Here is a 5587-nt window from a genome sequence, read left to right as displayed (position 1 = left end):
CTCATAAGGCACTGTCAATATACTTGAAATGAGAAACTCAATAATAACATGCCTTTACCAGTATTATATTGGTTCCTATGGTTCAACTACTTCATCATTGTGGTGTTTTACTGGCACCATATGATGTGTCATTATAACAACATACTGCTACCTGCATCAGTAAATTTAAATTAGTCTAATGTCTCACTTGCAACACACAAAAAAAATCTGAAACAAGTGTTTACTTTTGTCATCTACGGAGATGCTAAACACTGTCATTAATAAATGATGAATAAAGGATCTAAGATATTACAATATAAAACGGAGTTCTCATACCTTTCTGATAGATGAAAATCCAGTAACCTTTGACACAAACTCCACCCAAATAGTAAGACCACTTTCTTTACGTATACGATGTTCCCCTGGTGTGCTGTTTAGTTTTGACCGCAGAGCAACTTTGACCTTATGAAAAGAAAAATCAGTGAGTTTACAATTCAAATACATAATGCTTCAATTGAATCTAGTTTTTAAATCCTTTAAAATATTTCAATAACAGTCAATGAATATCATGAATTTAGGTTACACTTCGGAGAAAAATCTAAAGTTTAATAAAATTGAGTTTAGTAAGTGACACTATTACAAGTTACAATTATTTACAAAGTTAGGTTAAAAATGTTTATTTATTATTCTGTTGTTCCTAATTATAAAATAAATAACATTCATTAGTTATTTTCTAAAGTATCTTGTTTTTTTATATAATAGTCAAGGAACTTTGAATTAATGAATTGTAAAACTAAAACATTTAATAGAAACCAGGAACTGAAATTTATGTAATTATTTAAACAAAATAAATAAAAAATATTAAATAATGGATACCTTGCTAAAAACTTGAATACACATCATTCAGTTCCCATTACATTTTTCCTGGCATATGCTGCTGTCTGTTAATTTGTTGTCTCTCTCAAAAACAAAAGAATCTAATCCTACATTCTCATTACTTAGTAAAGTAGATTCATCACTTCACTGTATCTCTTACACTATAATTTAATATTTTGTTCAAATTTCTAGAAACTGTTTACTTTGCTCTTTGGAAAAAAATTAATTCAATTTATGGTGAGTAGCAAACGCTTCATAAGTTTTTTTCGTGAATATGGAAACTATTCACTATATTATGTTTGTAAATACTCAGACTGTCAGTGTTTTCATAAATTACTCACTAAGTTTTTCATTATATTCTATAGTGGTTGTTTTAGATACCTATGCTTATGGAAGCTATTGACTATGACAGTGGTTTACAAACTTCACAAATCCATGGAACCTTTTTATTTCATTTCTTCTGTCATGGAACCTCAAATCAAACTTAAACCCACCCTTAAAGCCTATCTTAGATTTCATAAAATTTTAAAGGGACAAAAATGAGCCTGTTATCCCATCAAAGATGTCCCTTCCAGCTCCCAACTATAACCACCCCTTACTACTCATGTATTCAACCAATCTTTTCTTGAACTCAGTTAAATTTTCTGCCTCCACCACCCTTGAAGGCAGCTCTTTCCAAAAGCCAACCACCCCGTTTGAAAAGTAATGCTATCTAAACTGCAGACACTCCTACACTGCCAAAAGTTGAATTTATCACCCCTTATCCTATTGTTCTCACTGCTAAACACAAAAAGTTAGATGGATCTATATGTTCAATACCATTAATAATCTTAAACACCTCAATCAAATACCCTCTGACTCTTCTCCTCTCCAGAGAAAACAAGTTTAGAGATTTTATTCTCTCCTCATAGAACAATCCCATCATTCCAGGTGTTACGACAGTGGAAATCACGTGACGCTGATGAGTTTCTCGAACGAAGTCCGAGTGTGTTCGAGATGCCCTCTTCGTTAGTATATAAGCCTGGCAGTGAAAGCCAGCAGGGTTAATGAAGAGAGAGCAGTAGTTACTTTGAGTTCCGTGTAATTTATGATTCTGTTAGTTTTGAGCTAGTGAGCTGTAAAGTGTGTTTTTCACTCGTCAAGAGCGAAGTTATCAAGATTGTGACTCGCTGTGATTTATAGCATGTATTATAAAAGTTGTTAAGTTTAAAGTGATGAGAAACGTACTGATTGTAGAACTATTGTGTACTAAAAGTTTGTATTGAGGAAGAATAAACTGGTTTAATCAAAAAGGACTTGTATCGCTGAAGATCCTTGGAAGGAATTTCTACCAGAAACAAACAAACAAGCAGATACGTAACACAGGTATCATCCTAGTGGATCTTCTGTGAACCTTCTCCAACAATTGAGGAAGGGAGCCCAAAACTGTACACAGTACTTTAAATGAGGCGTTACAAGTGTTCTATACAGTGAAACAATAATATCCCTTGTCTTGTATTCAATATTTCTATAGATGCTACCCAAACTCCTATTAGTCCTATTGCTAGCTACAATACACTGTTTAGATGACTTAAGTGATTTTTCAATCACAACACCAAGATCTTTTACTTCAATCACAGTATTTAATGTATTCCCATTTAAATTGTAACAGTAATTTGAATTATGAAAACCTATATGCATCACCTTACATTTTTGATAGTTAAACATCATCTGCCACATATTAGCCCAATGCATCAAATGATCTAAATCTCCCTGTAAGTCTGCAGCATCTTTGATACAGTTAGCCAAATATCTTAATGTCATCTGCAAACTCCAAAATTTTGTTAGTTATTCCAGAGTCAATATCATTAATATAAATCACAGAGAGGATACAGCACAGAGCCCTGAGGCAAACCACTTGTAATTGTGATCCAGTCAGATCTAACTCCATTTATTACTACTCTCTACTTTCTACTCTCCAGCCAATTTTCTATCCACTTTAATAACAAGTCTTTCGTGAGGCACCTTATTAAACACTTTCTGAAAGTTAAGGTAAACCAAATCCACAGTATTTTCTTCATCAACTCTTGCAGTAATATCCTCAAAGAATGTCAGAAGATTTGTTAAACAAGACCTTTCCTTAGTGAAACCATGCTAGCTCTTTGACACTATGTCAAACTGCTTTAAGTGACTCTGCAATGCATCTTTAATCACACTCTCCAAAACCTTTCCAACTACTGATGTAAGACTAACTGGCCTATAATTACCTAGACAATGTTAATCACCTCCTTTAAATATTGGACTAACGTTAGCAGACTTCCAATCTTCTAATATTCTTCCACTACTCAATGACCTATAAAATATATTAGCTAGCAGTTCACAAATGAAATCTTTAAGTTCCTTTAATACTCTAGGATAAAAGTTGTCTGATCCAGGAGATTTATCAATTTTGAAGTTTCCCAACTTTTCTCTTACAATTTCAGAACTTAAAATGATATCTTTTACATCAATATTTTTCCATACACTTTGACAGTTGTGGAAGTTTTTCTATACATGCTCTGTCGTGGTTGTATAGACCAATTGTTCTCAAATGTTTTTGCTTGTGGACCACCTGAAGTTTTTTTACTCTCAACTGGTAACAATATGATCTACACACACTGCTGTTACTTCCATAACTATACAATCTTTCAAAGGATCACCTGAATGGAGACTCTCATACCACCAATTGTCAGTGAACCACAGTTGAGAACCACTGTATTAGACAAGTATTAGCAAAATCACTGAGATATAAAGACTATTTCTTGTTGTTGTGGAGGTAATTAAAAATGCATTTTTGTTTTAATAGCTATTCACTATGTTCTTGAGTTAGTTTGTAAAATCTGACAAGGCCATTTGGTGGGTGTAAGGCAGGGGGGTTGTTTATTTTATATTAAAATGAGTTTGAATAGGCAAATTAGCTAGTCATCTGACAACCACAGCCAATATAAAGTTGTAGTGAAACTTCATGTAACAGAACTACATTTTACGTTACTTAATATTTCGTACATAGTATGATGCACCTAAAATTGATCACTTTTGGAAGGGGTATGTACCACTCCTTTCTGATACAAAATATTGATATATTCAGATCATAAAGATGTGTTCATATCAGGGATTTAAAATTTTCGAGATGGGATACCTTTAGCACTTAATAGCATTGGAAACAAAGGAATATGAATCAACTTGGAGCACCGGGACCAGCCAGAAAGATACCTGCATCAAGTTCCCAAGGCATAGTAAATAAAGTGCAGCATCTTGTAATAGGTAATAATCTGTACACAAACGTTAGTGGGCAAAGCTCTCTATGTGTCTACTGCAATATAATCAGAAAGGACATCCATCTGGAAAATGATACAAATCACGTGTATACAAGTTTCTTCCATGAAATATGAGTTCAATCATCACATACATCAATCAGCTAGTATCCAAGCTATTTCAAATGAAGACCGACTGGTCAAGTCACCAGACACAGTACTCATGGATTTCTTTGTGATCAGACTGTTGAAACTAGCACTGAGAGACTTTCAACCTCATACAAAAGACGAACTTTGAAAAGTATGCAGGAAGATTTGTGTTCTTTGGAAATGACAACCTTAAGACACTGCTTTTTGCAATGGAAACTCTGCTGCAGGGCTATTGACAAGATGCACAATTATCAGATAGAGCAAGACTGAACATGTTAACATAGTTTGTAATGATGTGTTCAGATTACAAAAATCATTTAAATATAATGTACTCAACCTTTGTAGTACTTGTACATTCCAAGTATAAATGTTTGAAGTTACTATTTAATATTTAATTTGTTTAACTTACAATATTTTAACAGGAACACCTACACTGAAATAATAATAGCTTTTACAGAACAACATACTATAATTATGATCGGAGACCATTCTGCAATATTTATTCGTGACTGAAAACACTTAGTATGATGTTTGGTTTGCTGGCAGTTAAAGTGCTCTATTATAACACTTGTCAGTTCTTAAATTTTTCATATATTCATCATAGGTTCTTGAAACTACTACTTTCTTAGAATCACAAGTGAACTACAACTACTGATGTCACTTGAAAGATATTTGAAAAAAGTAAAATAATACTTATGAAGATTAAAAAAAGTGTTTCTTGCAGTTCAAAACAGAATATACTATGCTGTTACTAAATAGACTGATAAGCTAATAAATTACTATAGTTAATTAACTAATTTAAGCATTAATATATAACTTATGTCTTACCTCATCATTCAATATAATATGAAAGATGAACAAACCCACTCCCTGAAAAATAAGAAAAATTACCCATAAGTAATTAATTAGAGCACTGAAAAATTTAAAAAAACTGTTTAAACAGCAGTGTTTGTGTGTAATACCATATAAAGTGTGGTCACAAACAAAGCTCTGAACACATTACAGTGTCATACTTTGATACTGGTGCAACATACATTACAGTATCATAGTTTGGTACTGGTACAACATACATTACAGTGACATAGTTTGGTACTGGTACAACATACATTACAGTGTCATAGTTTGGTAATGGTACAACATACATTACATGACACTGTAATGTATGTTGTACCAGTACCAAACTATGACACCCAGTTACCAAACTATACAACATACATTACTGTGTCATAGTTTGGTACTGGTACAACATACATTACAGTGTCATAGCTTGGTACTGGTACAACATACATTACAGTGTCATAGCTTGGTAC

At 33.0% G+C, this 5587-nt stretch overlaps 1 long non-coding RNA gene across 1 annotated transcript; it reads right to left on the bottom strand.

Annotated features, from left to right (window-relative positions):
• Positions 1–315: 315 nt before the first annotated feature.
• LOC111084156 lies at positions 316–5152 on the bottom strand. Its single transcript, XR_002609416.1, has 2 exons — positions 5106–5152; positions 316–441 (listed from the first exon to the last, which is right to left on the bottom strand). It is a non-coding gene; the product is annotated as an uncharacterized LOC111084156 (long non-coding RNA).
• Positions 5153–5587: the final 435 nt, after the last annotated feature.

This window comes from Limulus polyphemus, unplaced genomic scaffold, assembly GCF_000517525.1.
Source record: "Limulus polyphemus unplaced genomic scaffold, Limulus_polyphemus-2.1.2 Scaffold14150, whole genome shotgun sequence".
In the NCBI taxonomy this organism is placed as follows: domain Eukaryota; kingdom Metazoa; phylum Arthropoda; class Merostomata; order Xiphosura; family Limulidae; genus Limulus; species Limulus polyphemus.
Note: the sequence above shows the minus strand (reverse complement) of the source record. Positions and strands in the feature narration are given on the sequence as shown.